The 17,302-nt window shown below is 49.7% G+C and overlaps 1 pseudogene; it reads left to right on the top strand.

The window, feature by feature from the left end:
- LOC134433347 (serine/threonine-protein kinase pim-1-like) overlaps positions 1 to 16,893 on the top strand; it is a 78,674-nt pseudogene extending 61,781 nt beyond the window's left edge.
- The last annotated feature ends 409 nt before the right edge of the window (positions 16,894 to 17,302 follow it).

Genomic DNA, 17,302 nt, shown 5'->3' with positions numbered 1-17,302 from the left:
CTGCAGCCCCGGCACTGCCACCCCCAAGGCTGTGCCCGGCCCCGAGAGCACTCAGGCCCTGCAGCAACACCAGGGCCACCAGGGCAGTGGGACAGGGCCATGACAGCAGCACTAGCAACACCAAGTGCTGCTGCTGCTGGGCACAGCTGCTGGACCAGCACTGATCTGCCCCCAGCTCTGCACACAGACATTGCTGCTGCATCTCCAGAGAAGGCAACTAAATGGGCATCTCTGCAGAAAACTCTGCTAGCAGATCCTTTACTTCATTTAAAGGCTCTGACAGCACAGCCCCTCATTGAGAGAGTCTGTGGTCACAGGGACGGTGCAAAGAAACAAAAGGAGAAATGGCACAAACAATGACGTTTATTTGTGGACAATACTTAAAATGTAAAACAAAAAAAAAAAAAACAACCCTCAAAATGTTACCAAGAAGAACTATCAAAGATAAATTGTATTACAAATGGTTTGCAAAAATTTGTTAGCAGTTTGATGTTCCTGAAACTATCTAGTTATCAGTCTCCACATTACAGCTTTGAGCTCCTGGTTCCTCAGGCTGTAGATGAGGGGGTTCAGGACTGGAGGCACCACCGAGTACAGAAATGACAGGGCCAGATCCAGGGATGACGACGAGATGGATGAGGACTTTAGGTTGGCAAATATGCCAGTGCTGATGAACAAGGAGACCACGGCCAGGTGAGGGAGGCAGGTGGAAAAGGCTTTGTGCCGTCCCTGCTCAGAGGGGATTCTCAGTACAGCCCTGAAGATCTGCACATAGGAGAAAACAATGAACACAAAACAACACAATGATAAAGAGGCACTGACAGAAAGAAACCCCAGTTCCCTGAGGTTGGAGTGGGAGCAGGAGAGTTTGAGGATGTGTGGGATTTCACAGAAGAACTGGCCCAGGGCATTCCCATGGCACAGGGGCAGAGAAAATGTATTGGTTGTGTGCACCAGAGCATGAAGAAAGGCACTGGCCCAGGCAGCTGCTGCCATGTGGGCACAAGCTCTGCTGCTCAGGAGGGTCCCGTAGTGCAGGGGTTTACAGATGGACACGTAGCGGTCGTAGCACATGACGGTCAGCAGATAAAACTCTGCTCCAATGAAGAACACAAAGAAAAAGAGCTGAGCCACACATCCAGTGTAGGAGATGTTCCTGGTGTCCCAGAGGGAATTGTGCATGGCTTTGGGGACAGTGGTGCAGATGGAGCCCAGGTCACTGAGGGCCAGGTTGAGCAGGAAGAAGAACATGGGCGTGTGCAGGTGGTGGCCGCAGGCTACGGCGCTGATGATGAGGACGTTGCCCAGGAGGGCAGCCAGGGAGATGCCCAGCAAGAGGCAGAAGTGCAGGAGCTGCAGCTGCCGCGTGTCTGCCAATGCTAGCAGGAGGAAGTGGCTGATGGAGCTGCGGTTGGACATTTGCAATATCTTGGCATGGGGATCTGTAAAAAAAGGAACCATGGAATAGTTGGGTTTGGAGAAGACTTGAAATATCCCAGCACAGCGTGGGGGCGCTTTCCCCCCACTGCCTGCCCAGGACTCTGCTGCCTGGAGTTGTCCCTGCCAGCAGCTGCTTCCCTGTGCCCAAGGCTGAGCCCTGCCAGTGCTGCCAGAGCCCAGCCCAGCCCTGGGAGCTCATCCCTGCCCTGCAGACCCCTCCCAGCTCAGGCACTTCCTAGGGAGAGCTCTGCTCTGCACGCTCTGATGGCAACATCACAGCAACCCTGAGGAGGCTGGAAAAGTGACACTGATTCTGCCTCTAAGGGCTCCTGTGATTATTTCTGCATTGCCTGGTTTATTAAGATTTGAGAGAAAATATTTTGATTTTTTTCCGCATGAAATGAGAGATGAATACTGATGGGCAATTTTCTATCATGGCCACCCAGAGTAGTAGAATAAAAAAGCCGGATTTTCCCTTTTATGCAGCCCCTGCCTTGGTGTGCTTCCTGTATAACCTACTTGGAAATGTTACGGAGTTAAATGTCAGGCTGGGAGCAGTCCTGAACAATGCATCATCCTCACCACACAAGGAGAACACTTCCAAGCTTGACCAGGTGTCTCCTCCCACCCAGATCTTGTCCCCCAGCGCTGGGAGCAGCTGCCAGGGATGGCTGAGAGCTGTCCCTGGCTGGCAGCAGAGTCCCTGCCCCAGCACAGGACCCTGCTCTGCAGGACAGCCCTGGGCACCCCTGGCTGCTCTGCACAAGAGACAATCAGAGAATGTACTCACAGGGTCTGTAGGCATTGGGATGTTCCAGCTTTAGGAGATCACTCCAGGAGCTGCAGCTGCATTGTCCTGCAGCCAGAGGTTCCTGTGCCAAGGGCTGGCAGTGATTGTGCCCCAGGCACTTCTCAGCACCTTTCCAGCCCTGACTGATTGAAGCTCTCTGTGCCTCTGTGCCTCTGTGCCCAGGGTGGCTGCAGGCAGTGTCCCAGCCCTGCTGGGCTGGCAGAAGAGATGCTCATCAAGAGAAATGTGCTTTTGAAGCTCTTCTTGAAGACCAGGAGCTGCCTCTGTGCCAGGAGCCCAGCCCAGCTCAGCAGCACAGACACAGCACAAGAACTTTAATGAGCTTCTGGGGCTTTGTGCTCAGGCCCTGAACATGAGTCCCTGAGAGGGAGCTGAAGAAACCTCTCCAGAACCCCAAGTCAGAATCCAGCTCCAAAGTTTCTTGGACTTTTAATGGGTCCCACTGAGAAACACGACTGAGAAAGTGTCCCCAGGCCCCAGGCAGAGCAGAGAACTGGGGGCAGTGATGACAGGTGGGGACAAAGAGAAGCCAAGTCTTGGTGCCCTGGAGCACAGCAGCAGGGTCTGTGCCACCAAGGGCTGGAAGGAGACACCTTGTCCTGAGGCACTGGGGCCTCCTGGCACAGCCCCAGCCAGGCTGGGCACTGTCAGCCCCTTGTCCTGCCCTCAGCAGGCTCCCCTAGCCCACATCCCAGTGGCCTCAAGGATCTGCTGGAAGGAGTCCATGGGGCGCCTTGCTCAGCAATGGCCTTGGGGGCTCCTTAATGCTCCCAGGGACTGCAGGTTTTTTTAAGAACTTTGGGTTTTGCTTTTGCCTTGGAGTCTCTGAGAGGTTTGTGCAATCATGGCCTCCAATTATCTGCTGTAATTAGTCCCTGGAGAGCCTTTGTCAGTAACAATACTCAGTGGGGCTCATTAATGCTTCAGGGTACTTCATTTACTTTAAGGTACTTGGTGTTTCCCTTTGGATACAGACTCTGGGAGAGGTTTGTGCAATCATGGCCCCAATTATCTGCTTTAATGAGTCCCTTGAGAGCTTTGTACTGACACTCAGTGGGGCTCATCAATGCTTTGAGATACTGAAGCTTTTTAAGGTACTTTGGATTTTCCTTTCTACACTGATTGTCCGAGTGGTTTTTCTGCCATCCTGGCCTCCAATTCTCTCCTTCAAGGATTCCATGACGAGCCTGTGTTGGGGATGGTCCTCATTGCAACCCATTGGTGCCTTGAGACACTTTGGGGGTTTCTTCCAACTTTGACTCCTGGAAAGGTTTGTGCAATCTCCTCCTAGGCCATGAGGTTCCAGGGTTTAGCTCCAAATGCACCACAGACTCAAGCAAGTCCTGACAAACCATGGTTCTGCTTTGATTTCTCTCTTGTCTGGAGCAGTTCATGAGGAAGGTTTCCTTTTACAGTTATCAAGAATTCTTTCAAAGAGCTTCTAAGATGTATGCATTCCTGTGGTGGTTTGACCAGGAAGAAGTGGGAATTCTGGGATGCTCTGGTCAAACCAATGGGTGCTCGGATTTTGATAATGGCACCTGATGTGGCCAGTGGGGTTTAGACACACTTCCGAGAACACACAGGGGTTAAAACCAGAGCTTCAGTCCTGGGAGCTTCCTTCTTGGAACTTCTAGGGAAGAGGTCGGACATCCCTTCCCTCGTCCAGCTGCTGCTGCTGGGCAGGGGAGGGGCAGCCATGCGGTAGGCCTGGGCCTGGACAGAGATGGGGGGTGAGGAGGCCCTTGAGGATGGAAGAGTGGAGGAGCCCCAAGAGACATCGGGCAGCCATCCCCCCCGCCAGAAGAGAGAGAGGGAGAGCCAGCGATGGAATGTGATAGCAGCCGGGAGGAGAAGGTGGGGCGGGGGGAATACAGCGAGGACTGCCTGGTCGGAGCAGCAGCAAGTGTGGGAGTGCCGGAGCTCTGGGACAGACAGAGACTGAAATTTTTAACGCTTTTCTTGCATGATTTGGACCTTGCAAAAATGCTGATCCTCCTCAGAGCTGAAGAAGAGAGATAGGAAATGAGATAACCAAGAACTAGGCCCGAGGGATGTGGAGACGACTGGCTGAGTGGGGAGAGATTATTGTAGTGGCCTTTTGGCTGGACTTTTCTTGTGTAGCCATAGACTCACCCAGTTTTATTCCTGTGACACAGAGACTGCATTTAGGGGGAGACAGTGCCTCAGAACCATGAGGGTTCATTGTGAGGACCCCTCGGCCCCAGGGGGTAGAAAAAAATGGGGGGGACAGATGTCCCAAAGCAGAGACTGTGCCTTTTTGGAGTGAGAAAAGGCATCCTTAAAAGACAACCCTAAAAGCAGCTCTTGTCCATGCACAGTGGTGAGAGCACTGGGCATGGAAGGAAGATGTCAGAATGGCAAAAGGACTTTCTGGGTGGTGCCGAGTGACATGGAAGCACACGAGGTTTCAATGTGTTTCCAGGGGTAGCCTATGGTCAAGAAGGACTCCTCTCCTCTTCATGGACTGAAGTTTGAATATTCTAAAGGGTGGTGCCAGACTGGGCAGTTGGTGATTTGGGAGAATGTATCGGATTGGGAAATTTTGGTGGTGGGCTTTTTGTAAGGTTTTCAATTTTTTTCCCTTATAGGTTTTTTCTTCTTTTCTTGTAGTTTAGGTAATAAAGTTTTCTTCATGTTTAAGCTGGAGCCTGCTTTGCTTATTCCTGGTCACATCTCACAGCAGACACCAGGGAGAGGGTATTCTCATGGGGGCACTGGCTCTGTGCCAGGCCCAAACCATGACAATTCCTTTCTTAAAGAGTGTCTTTTATTGATGTTCTCTTTAGAGGAGAGCTGCTTGGAGCACTCATTGATTGATATTGATCCACGGTCTCTCCCAAGGAGGTCTGGCCAGGTCAGAGAAGTTGTATCTTGAGAGCTGTTCCAGTGTGGACAACCTTGCGTCACGTTCCACAATCCCATGTGAGAAACTATTTTTACTTTCAAAAATTAAATGGTTTACTGAGACCTTTTTGAAATAAAACAGAAGACTGAATAAAGAAAAGAATACAGCACCAGGAGCAAAGGATTCGGTCGTCATGTAGTTTTCCACAAAATGGATGTTCTGTCTTTTACACCTCTAGCTCCTCCCAAAATTTTGTCAATCGACTCCTTCTTCACTTTCCAGTGGTGGAGATCACTTTCTTACACCTTGATTGGAGGTCAGGTGCTGCCGCAGCAACAAGCCAACCCTCCCGAATGCCCCAACTACTGAGGCCATCCTGTGATAACAATGCACGGAGGAGGGAAAGGATAAGTCTACATCTACAAAATTTCTCTTAACATATATTTAAGATTCACCCCTTAATTGTGAGAGTCAACCATAGGATTACTCATCTATAACAAACTCCCCTTTTCTTTTTCTATAAGTCATTTTGTTCAAACAATTGAGTAAAAAATTTTCTCTTTCTTTTGAATGAGTCATACCAGCATCTGTTGATGTGGGCAAGGACAGTGGGAACAGGAGAAAAAAAATCTCAGGTTTTCCTTAGACACACTTATTTGGAATGGACAAAAGGGCATCCAAGAGGTCCAGTATGGCTTTGACTCCCATCTACCATACCCATGTGGCTGCTACTTATAGTCAGTGTATCTTAGGGGTGAGTGCAGAGGGCAACTCGGTCCTGCCCTCCAGTCCCTGTTGAATTAAAAGACAACTGAAAAATGATAGAGGCCATACTCTCAAGTATGGCCCTTTGTCCCTACCTTACCATGCCTATGGGATTGCTACCCACAGCAGGACCATGGAGCCTTCTTGGTAGCAAACAAGGGTCCAACCTGGTCTTGCCCTCCTTCATCGTCTTATTTTCTTAAAGAAGCTGTCCCATCGCCTTGTAAAGACCCTTGTGTATTTCCCCTCAAAAGATGCTGGTAATTCTCACCCATGAAAACAGGAAGACAGTTCTCAAGCTGGTTGGTGGAAGTTTGACTGTACTTTTTGGGCGTCTTGGTGTTTTTCTGGCTGTCTTTCAGTCTCTGCTTGAGAATCAATCTTTTCTAACCCAGCTAGGATGTTCTAGTCCATTCTTTGAGTTCTTCTACTGGGCCTTTGACTCTGTTGGCATGAGTCCATCCCTGCTCTGCTGTTCACATGGCTGATTCAGTGGTAAGCAGTAGCTGGAAGGGACCTTCCAACTGAGGAGTTAGAGGCTGATCTCTCCATGTCCTGGTATAGGGCAAATTTGGGAGTGAATCTTCAAAGGGGGGGCCCCTCCAGAAAGCAAACCCACACGTCCCCTCCCCTCAACCAGTTTGGGAATAATTCCTTGGGGAGAAGTGGAAAGAACCTGTTTATTTTACAGGCACAGAACCCCCCTGCACACAAAATGAACAATACTGCATGCCAACACTCTTTCACCACTCTGAAAAAAGATGACAAATACAGAAAGTCTCTCTCAGGGGTGGTTGCTCTGTTCTTAGTCCCTCTGGAACTGGGGTAGCTGCTGCAGGCCACAGGGTGTAAACTCTAGGTGCTTCCAACTCCCAGTCCAGAGCAGGTTCGAGTTAGTTCAAAAAAGGAAAGGAGAAACAGTCCAGGAAGAAATTTGGACTGTTTAGCTAAACTAGCTAATGAGAAGAAGCAAGAGCGAGCAGAAGCAAAGCAAAAGCAAGAGCAGAGAGCAAAGCAAAAAGCAAAAGCAGAAAAGCAAAAGCAAAAAAGCAAAAGCTGCACTATGTACTGCCCTGTCTCTGTGTCCCACCAGCCAGGGGGAAGCGGCTGATAAGAAAACCCAAACAAAACTTTCACTCTTCAGAGCCAGTCTTAAAGGCACAGAACGTGATATCCAGCATAAACAGAACACATTAATGGGTATACAAGGGTAATAATTTCACCCCAGGTCATTCCACCCCTATCCCCATATCATCAACATACTACCACACATCATGCATTTAGTCACACAACATTTCCATCTGTTCCCCCCAAAATTACAAGCAATATCCATCATGTCCTCATCACATCCCCACATTGAACAACTGAATCCACGCCCCATAATAGAGAGCTGTGGGATTCCCCCCTTTCAATTTACTCACTCAAACCTCCATCTTTCACTTTCTCAGACCTTTGACACTTGCACATCTCCATCTTCCACTTGCTCAGACCTTCAACACTTGCACATTTTCTTCTATCCCCTGTGTATGTGGTTTAATGTACAGACAATGGCAGTAACATCCAAAGAAAAGTGATATTTGCAATTCATTCTCACCCTACAATCAGATCTCCCTGAGGTACACATCGTGTTGTTCCATTATTGGAATACGGCTCCCAATATTACCAGTTAGATTGTGCCTGGGCCAGTCTGACCCTCGCTGCTAGGCCAAAGGCAGCAACTGCGGTGTATCACCCCAGAGATACCTTGGCTTGCTGGTGGTTGCAGCTGGGCACTGAACAAGTCCAGGCTTGTTAGGAACTCCGTTTACCTCAGGAAGAATAGCTTCAGGCAATGGTGAAGAGAAAAAGGAGAGGATTCTGCTGGAGGGTTTATATCCAGAGGTTTATTCCATGGTTACAGAGGTCTGAACGTGAGCAACTGCTCCAACAGAAAAACCGACCGCATGGTCTGATCACCTTTTTAAGCTCAGGGACAGGGGGAGGGGAGGTACAGGTGAGCCACCAACCAGGTGAGAGGGACAGGGTCTCAGGGGAAGTTGACACCCAGATAGGCCAATGACCTCTGGGCATAGGGGCATCCTTTGAACTTGACCAACCACACGACGCCTTGCTGGAATGTTAAGCCTAATTGACAGGACTCACTCAGCATGGGGGCAAGGGGGAAGGGAGAGAGGTATAGGCACACCTGGGGAAGTGACCTGGAAGGCCAAAATGGGACATTACAGCACATCACAACATCTCCCCCTAGTTTTGTTTAAAAAGAAAAGGACTGTGTTTGTGGTGCAGAATGATTGCCAAACCATGGTTGGTAAATCGGTTCTTCCTCTACAGGAGGGTCAGTGTTTTCCACTGAGGCTTCCAGGTCATCCATTGGAGCACTGAGGGCTTCTAAATGGTAGACTTCAGGAGGCGGAGATGAGCTTGAAATTAACTTGAGCACCATGCATTTGATTAGTCCAAAAACAATGCTAAAAACTACAATAACTATAACTAAAATAAACAGCACTAAAAACACAGTTTTCAGAATAGATCCCAACCAGTAAGAGAGTCCCCAGCCATTGAAGAGTCCATTCAGCCAGTTGTCAGTTTCTCTGTTGATGTCTGAGAGCTTTTGTCAAGGTAGTCCATATGTGGTTTGGGCTGCGGCATTATGCAGGAGGTCACAGGTGGGATGATCACGAGTAGGACGAGAAGCAGGCTCAGTCTCATGGCGTCTCGAGGCTACACACGAACAGTGGGATCTAAATTGGTACAAAAACCTGAAACAAACATTTATTACAAACTATTCCAGATAGGAGGTTTAAGTGGAAATTCCTCCAGAGAACACGTGCGGCGTTTTCTTCTCCAGGCAGCATGAGCAATCTGGGGTGCTTCTGTAGATTTCTCTGAGACCTTGGGAACATAGGGCTTTACCCATTTGGAAGGAACCCACCTTAAACCAGAGGGGGTGGACACACAGGCATATCCACGTCCCCAAGTAACCAATTTGTAAGGTCCCACTATTTTCCAAGTCTCAGAGTCCTTTACTAAAACTGGAGGTTTTTCCTTAATTAACCTATGATTGCTCCCCCCAAAGTGGCGTAGGATGGCTGGGTTCAGGCTGTCAAAAGAACAATTCAGAAAATTGATTGTGAATAGCGCCCTGGATAACCGGATGTGGGGAGGTTCCACCTTCAGAACCTGTTGTTGCTGGTCCAGGACCCTTTTAATATCACGGTGAGTTCTTTCTACCTGTAGGGGAGTAGGGGATGCCAGTTTTGTGCTCTGCTCTCCATTGCTGCAGAAAGCTCCCGAATTCCTTGGATTTGTAAGCAGGCCCATTATCAGTTTTCAGCTCCTTGGGGATGCCCATGAAAGAAAAAGCCTGTAAGAGGTGCCTAATAGCATCGATAGATGATTCTCCTGTGTGGGCAGAAGCATAGACCGCTCCAGAAAAGGTATCTACACTAACATGAACATATTTCTGCCATCCAAAAGACTGTATGTGTGTTACATCTGTTTGCCACAGTTCACAACTCTTCAGTCCCCTTGGGTTTGCTCCCGTACTCACTGTAGGGAGTGCATGTTTTTGGCAATTTCGGCATGTGGCCACAATCGCTTTGGCCTGTTCTCGAGTGATGTTAAACTGACGAACCAGGCCAGGTGCATTTTGGTGGAAAAGCTGGTGGCTGATTTTTGCCTGTTCAAAAACATTTGGGAGAGTGGCCATCACTGCAGATGCAGCAAGAGCATTTGCCCTTCTGTTGCCTTCAGCGATAAACCCTGGCAAGTCAGTGTGTGACCTGACATGCATCACATAAAATGGTTGCTCTCGGTGAGTGACTAACTTTACCAGTTTTGAGAGCAATTCGAAAAGTGCGATGTTAGACACAACTTGCAGTATTGCTTGATCTGCCCTGGATACTACTCCTGCCACATATGCAGAGTCTGTAATCAGATTAAATGGTTCTGAGAACCTTTCAAAGGCCCTAACAACCGCAGCCAATTCAGCAACCTGAGGTGAACCTTCCACCTCAGCAATGTCTGTCTCCCACTGCTGGGTTTGAGGATCCTTCCAAGTCATAACGGACTTGTGGGACCTCCCGGATGCATCTGTGAAGACAGTCAGAGCCCTTTTTAAAGGTCTCCTACTTAGAGCACTTCTCAGTTTTAAGGTGAATTGAACATCTTGTTCGAACAATTTGTGAGCGGGCCGCGTTACCGAAATTTGTCCTGAGTAGGAATCCAGAGCAAACTGCAACACTTCATTTTCTTGAAACAATTGTTCCAGTATTTTCATAGTATTTTGACCTGATTTTAACTCAACTGGAATGTGAATGCACTTAAAATCACATCCTGCTAACTCCCTGATCCGGGTCCTTGCTTTTCGGTCAGTTCTGCTACCAGCTCCTGAGGCTTTGTCAGTCTCTTGGACCTTTTGTGACTGAGGAAAACCCATTCTATGATCAAGAGAGGGTCCCTCTGGTCCCGTTCTTTTTGGTGTGTTCTTTGCCTTAGGTGTTTGTTTTTTCCTCCCACTGGAAAATAATTCCATGGAGGTGTGGCAACTTACCTAGGATGATAAATTTGAATGGCAGGTCAGGCCGGCATCGGTTGGCCTGTCTTGTGGACATTGCAATCTGAACCTTTTCTAGAGCTTTCCGTGCCTCTGGGGTAATAGACCTAGGAGCACCTGGGTCCTCTCCCCCTTTCAATAAATTGAAGAGAGGGGCAAGGTCTTCATTAGTCAGACCGAGCCATGGTCTTAACCAATTCAAAGACCCACACAACTTGTGGACATCCGCAAGGGTCTTGATCCTTGGATTGATTTCTAGTTTTTGAGGAACAATGGTCCTATTTCCAATTTCTAAGCCCAAATACTTCCAAGGTGGCATCTTTTGAATTTTCTTTTCCTGGAGCTCGAACCCTGCAACAATCAATGCATCGATCGTTAGGTCAAGCGCATGTGTGAGTAAATCATCATTGGGAGCACACACAAGGATATCATCCATATAATGATAGATGATGGCCTTCTCTGCGGCTGCACGTACTGGGGAAAGCAGGGAAGAGACATACCACTGGCAGATAGCTGGAGATACCTTTAATGTCTGAGGAAGAACGGTCCAATGGTACATTTTCATAGGTGATTCCTTATTAATGGAAGGGACAGAGAATGCAAAATACGGTGCATCGTCAGGGTGCAAGGGGATTTGAAAAAAACAATCCTTAGTATCAATAACAGCTAATTTCCAATCTTGGGGAAGCATTGTTGGGGATGGCATACCAGGTTGGGGAGAACCCATATCTTCAATTACATTATTAATTTGTTGGAGGTCGCAGAGGAGTCGCCATCACTTTTTGTCAGCTTTTTGGATGACAAACACTGGAGAGTTCCATGGGGACATGGTCTCCACAATGTGGCCCTTATTTAGTTGCTCTTCCACTAGTTCCTCAAGCACCTTCATTTTTTGTTTACTGAGCGGCCACTGTTTTACCTGAACTGGTTTGTCTGTTTTCCACTTCAGTTTTTGGGTGGGGCACTGTTGTTCAATGACTGCTGTACAAATATGCTGTGGAGAGTCTGGAATATCAATTGTGACACCCCACTGGGCCATCAAATCTCTCCCTAACAAAGGTTCCGAAAAATCCAACACAAATGGACAGATATTTGCAAATTGTCCGTTTGGTGCCTCAAATTGAATAATGCTTTTGGATTGTCTTGCCAATTGAAGACCTCCTACACCTTGAAGGTGACTGGCAACATTTTGCAAAGGCCAATGTGCTGGCCAGTCTTGTACTGGAATCACTGTGCAGTCTGCACCTGTGTCTACAAGCATCTCAATGCGTTTTGACTCCCCACCCCCACTGACATTACACCATAATTTGGGTTTGTCTTTCCCAATAACTTGTACTCGGGCGACTGTGGGCCCTTGTTTTTCAGTACTTTCAGGTAAAGATGGCACAGGGATAGCTTGTGCAACAATTTGTCCCTTGGGAAGAAACAGGGGTGGGTGGAAACAGTGCAGGCCGAGAACAAATTGCTCAGGATCTGATGTTGTCATTCCCGGAGCAATTCTGATCTCTTGTGGTGTGTGTTTGGTGTCCCCAATGACGATGTACTTACAACGAATCCGGTTCCAAGTACCTTTCTGTTCAGGATTTGCAGACACAAAATGCCAATCAGTGTCCTCCAGATGGAGTGACTCAGTCAGCTGCAACCTGTAAGGCTCATTGACAGAAGACGTGGTTAACACAGGATCACTTAAATCATACACAGTCTTTGAAGCACCTGCTTCACTTACACAAACATTAATATTATTGCGCGCTTGATTTGTTTTGCTACCCTTCTTCCCTTGGCCTGCTCTTTTTGTGTCTGCACGCCTGGCAGGCCGGTGCTCCCTTTTCAGTTTTTTTGTTGTTGTTGACCCCCCGGGAGGGCTTGTAGTTCTCCTCCCCTGCCATTTCGAAATTCATCAAATTCCCTTTTCAGGGGGCACTGGTTACTCCAGTGCCCTAGGTTATTACAAAGTAGGCATGGCTTTGTGGGCTCAACCATTGCTGGTCTCCGCTGCTGCCCAGGGCACTGCTGTGCTGAGGGGAAAGGCACAGGGCTGGCAACGGTGACACGCTGAGGTGGTCTTGGCAGCAGCCTTGGTCTGGTGTCTTCAGCCACACTCATCAGAGGCACTTTCCTGTTACACATTAGGAGCATATCCTTTAAGGTTGGAGAAGGCTCTATAGGAAGGCTCAGGATTGCCGCTTGACACTGTTCATTTGCATTTGTAAATGCCATTTCCTCTAAAATTGCTTCCCTAGCATTCTCTTTTTTAACTTGTATTTCAATAGCTCTAGTTAACCTTTCTACAAATTTCAAAAAAGGCTCTGATGGTAGCTGTTTAATTTTACTATAGGGCTCAAAAGGCCCCTCAGGTTGTAGGGGAAAGAATGCTTTTTCAGATGCTTCTTTTACTTTCTCGAATGTTTCTGCAGGAATTGCAGTAGCTTGGATTGGGGGTGAAGACCATTGGCCCTCACCACAGAGGTGCTCAATGGTGATAGGGTTACCACTGTTGTCTTTGGCTGTGTTTGGATCAGAATGCAAGCCTGGGAGAGCATCTTTTAGCATTTGTGTCCATGCTATTTCCCATAATATGAATTCCGTGGAGGTCATGAGACAGGAAAAAAGCTGTTTTAAATCATGTGGAATCACTACAGTCCTACTCAATTCAGAATTTAAAAGGCCACGGAAATATGGACTGTGTGGACCATATTCTTTATGAGACTTACAGATCTCTTTAATCAATTGTCGTCCAAAAGAACTCCAATTAGCAGTTGGAGCTGCTCCTCCCTGAGCTGCAGGCTGAAAGGTGACAGGAGCCAGTGACAACATGGGACTATGCATTGAATCTGCTGTTCCCTGCTCTGTATCCCTTGAATTGGAAGCATTGGGATCACAGCTACAGGTTTGGGGAACGGCAGTGGGTGTGTCCCCACCGTGGGAACTCGGGGAGGGGGCGGGGACAAAACGGGTACACGGGGTAGGGACAGGTGGTTGGCAGGGGGCGGGGACGCAACGGGTACAGGGGGCGGGGACAGGGGGCCGGCAAGGGGCGGGGAAACCGTGGGAACAAGGGGCGGGGTCAAGGGGCAGGCAGGGGGCGGGGATGCCTTGTGACATCACATCAGCAGACGCCCCCTGGGAGGAGTAGAGGGGTGGAGCTGAGGGTATTGCAGGAAAGGGAGGGGGAGGGGGAAAGGTATCAGGAGGAACAGGAGGAGAGGGGGATGGGGCTGGAGTTTCAGGATGCTTAAGAGGATTTTGGGAAGAAGAAGACCAGGTTTGAGAAGATGCCATGTGGCATCCACCATCTTGTGGACCCCCTAGGGACTGGGGGCCATTTTGGGCATCACTGCTCTCTGGAAAGCTGACACATGCTGTGGGTTTCAGAGGAGGGGACATAGGGGATTGGGAAAGGTTCCATGCAGCCTGGCCAGGGCCTTGTGGACGGGGCAACTCAGGCATTTCAACAGAGTTTGGGCGTCGACTTCCCAATGAGTGTGCTCTCTTTAAAATACCAACTTTTGGGGAAAGAGGTTTAGGGGTTTTAGAGCTAGGAGAGGGAGAAACAGGGAGAGCAGAGGTACATGGCTTTACATTTGGCTTTTTCTCCATTTCCTTTTGTTTGAGCAATGCTCTTCGAATTTGTAAACTCCAAAACACAAATTTAGCTGAGGGTGCATTGCTAGATTGTCCTAAGGTTATCAATTCATTTCCAACTTTATCCCAGAATTGAATATTGTGGATTTCTTCAGGGGAGATTTGTGGGAAGTGGAGGAAAAGCCATCTTATAAACTGCTTCAATTTTCCCTTTGAGAACTTCACATTATCACTGTCTAAAATGCTAACAATATTATAAAACACTCCTTTTTGTACAATGCTGAGTTTCAAACCCATGTTAGATGTAAAAAGCAAAGTACTAGATCCCGCCTGACCAAAAACAAAGCTAAAATCAGCTACCGGTTTCTAAAAAAACCACAGATGGAAAGCGATAACGAGCCGACAAAAGCTTCACAATGCAGCTGTATATACTGCTTTTAAAATTCCCGGGCAGCAGCAGCAGAGCCGAGCCGAGGAAGAAACAAAGCCTCCCCCACCGTGGAATGCAGCCCCCCCGCGGAGCTGGGAGAGCAGCCACGCCACGTGGCAAGCCGAAACCGGGGCCCCCCGTGCCACGTGTGCAGAGAACCCCCCCTCCCCCGCACAGAGAGCTGAGAAAGAGAGTCCCCCGCGGCAAGAGAGCCGAGAGACCCCCCTCCCCCGCACAGAGAGAGAGAGAGAGGCATCCCCTGACCATGTGGAGAGAGCCGAGCACGCTGCGCTGCAAAGCCGGGGGGAAGGGCAGAGAGCTCCCACTCCGGTGCGAATTTCAAAAGAGAGTAACACACGTGGCAGAAAGCTAAAAGCGAGAACACAATGAATTCCCGTCTGTGGGGCTGCGCAGCTAGAAATGCAAACGCAAAAAGGAACAGAACTCACGGCAGAGTCTGTTTTTGAGCTCCTGCCCTACCGAGAGCAGAGATACTCACCCGAAATGGAAGCTGTAGCTGGCTGGGTACAGGCAGGTCTCCTCACCGGAACAGGACCTCTCTGTGGGCGAGAGAGGCTACCCTGTCCTCCCTCTGGAAAATCTGCTCACCAGAAAGGAGCTGGGCTTTCCAGAGGTGCCGAGCAGTCCACGAAACTTCTTCTGTGAATATTCCCAAAGTCTCTAGCTGAGGGCAATGCAACCAAAGCCCCTTTCAGCTGGATGCACGGCTGCTAGAAGCTTCTCCGAGGTGCTGCGGGTCCGTCTCGGGCTGAAGAGTCACTTAGCCCGCCTCAGGGACGCCAAATATTGGAAAAAAGGCTCCCAATATTACCAGTTAGATTGTGCCTGGGCCAGTCTGACCCTTGCTGCTGGGCCAAAGGCAGCAAATGCAGTGTATCACCCCAGAGATACCTTGGCTTACTGGTGGTTGCAGCTGGGCACTGAACAAGTCCAGGCTTGTTAGGAACCCTGTTTACCTCAGGAAGAATGGCTTCAGGCCATGGTGAAGAGAAAAAAGAGAGAATTCTGCTAGAGGGTTTAATGTCCAGAGGTTTATTCCATGGTTACAGAGGTCTGAACGTGAGCAACTGCTCCAACAGAACCCGGCCGCATGGTCTGATCACCCTTTTTAAGCTCAGGGACAGGGGAAGGGGAGGTACAGGTGAGCCACCAACCAGGTGAGAGGGGCAGGGTCTCAGGGGAAGATGACACCCAGACAGGCCAATGACCTCTGGGCATAGGGGCATCCTTTAAACTTGACCAACCACATGACGCCTTGCTGGAATGTTAGGTCTGAGTGACAGGACTCACTCAGCATGGGGGTAAGGGGGAAGGGAGAGAGACATAGGCACACCTGGGAAAGTGACCTGGAAGGCCAAAATGGGACAATACAGCACACCACAACACTGGGACATACTGGGAGTAACATTGGAGGATACTGGGACATACTGGGGACACTGGGGCCATTGCGGAGAAGACTGGGGACACTGGGGCATCCTGTGGATGACACTGGGATGAACTGGGAGGGACTGGGAATAAACTCAGGTGAATTGGGAGGGACTGGGCTGTACTGGGAGGGGTTGGAGGGGCACTGGGTTGAACTGGGTTCTACTTGGGATGAACTGCCTTTTACTGGGGATGTACTGGTCTGTACTGGGGATGAACTGGGCGGTATTGGGAGGGACTGGAGAAGTTCAATGGGCTGTTCCCGCCTCTGCTGCATCCCATTTGCCAAGGCTTCTGCCCATCACTGCCCAAAACCAATCAGCGCCGGAATCGGGGCCTCCTGAGCAGTGCCTAGGATGGGTGACATATTTTCACCTACAGCTCCTGTCATGCCCCGCGGCCCGATTCAGCCCCATTGGAGCTGGGACTACAACGCCCGTCATGCCCTGCGCTCCACAGAACCCCGGGATCCACCCCTCCTTTTTCCCTTAAGTGTCCCCCAGACCCTCCAGGATCCCTCAGTGCCCCCTCAGTGCCCATTCGGAACCCCCTAAAAGCGTCCCTGGACCCCTGAGTGCTCCCGACCCCACGGATGCCCGGTACAGCCACTTCTGGGAATTCATCTCCTCCCCTGCGGCCCCAGAGCGCCTCAGAACACAGTCAGGCACCTAAAACTCCTGCTGTGCCCTGCACCCTAAAGAGCCCAGTTAGAGCTTCCCGAGCTCCCCGAAGTTCTCCTGAACGTTTACATTCCCCTGAGGACCTCAAGTCACGGCTCGGACGCAGAAGAGTCCCCCAGGAGCATTCCCGGACTCCAGAACAAAGCGTTGGAGCCACTTCCGGGACTACAGCTCCCATTGTTCTCCGCGGCGCACGTCCTGTGCCGTTCTAGCCAGGACTTCATCTCGGGTCATGCCCTGCGCTTCCCACCGAGAGCTATTGCAGCTGCGCCTCGAACTCTCGTGATGCTCCACGGCCTCGTTAAACAGTATTAGATCTGCGCCTACAACTCCCATCACCCCCTGCACCCCAGAGAAGCCCGTCAGGGCCCCCCAAGGGCCAGCCCGGACCCCAAAGGCCCCAAATTCCCCTCCCTGACCTCCAAGGGCCCCCCTGGACCCCCAAGTGCTGTCCCGGACCCTGAACTGTCACCCGGAATCCCTGAATTCCCCTCCAAGTGCCCACCTGGCTCCCCCAAGTGTCCTCCAGACCCTCAAGTTCTCTCTGAATTCCCTCCCCAGACCCAAAGCTGCCCCAAATGTGCCCCAGAAATGTCACCAGGGACCCCAAAGTGCCTCCCTTGACCCTTTCTGAGAAAACGATTATAAAAAAGATGACAAAAAGACTCAAATATTACTAGTTACCATAAAGAGGAATAAATAAATAGCCAATGGAGATTAAGGA

This window comes from Melospiza melodia, unplaced genomic scaffold (genome assembly GCF_035770615.1).
Source record: "Melospiza melodia melodia isolate bMelMel2 unplaced genomic scaffold, bMelMel2.pri scaffold_18, whole genome shotgun sequence".
Taxonomy (NCBI): Eukaryota; Metazoa; Chordata; class Aves; order Passeriformes; family Passerellidae; genus Melospiza; species Melospiza melodia.
The sequence above is the reverse complement of the archived record's forward strand: the minus strand, read 5'-3'. Positions and strand labels throughout refer to the sequence as shown.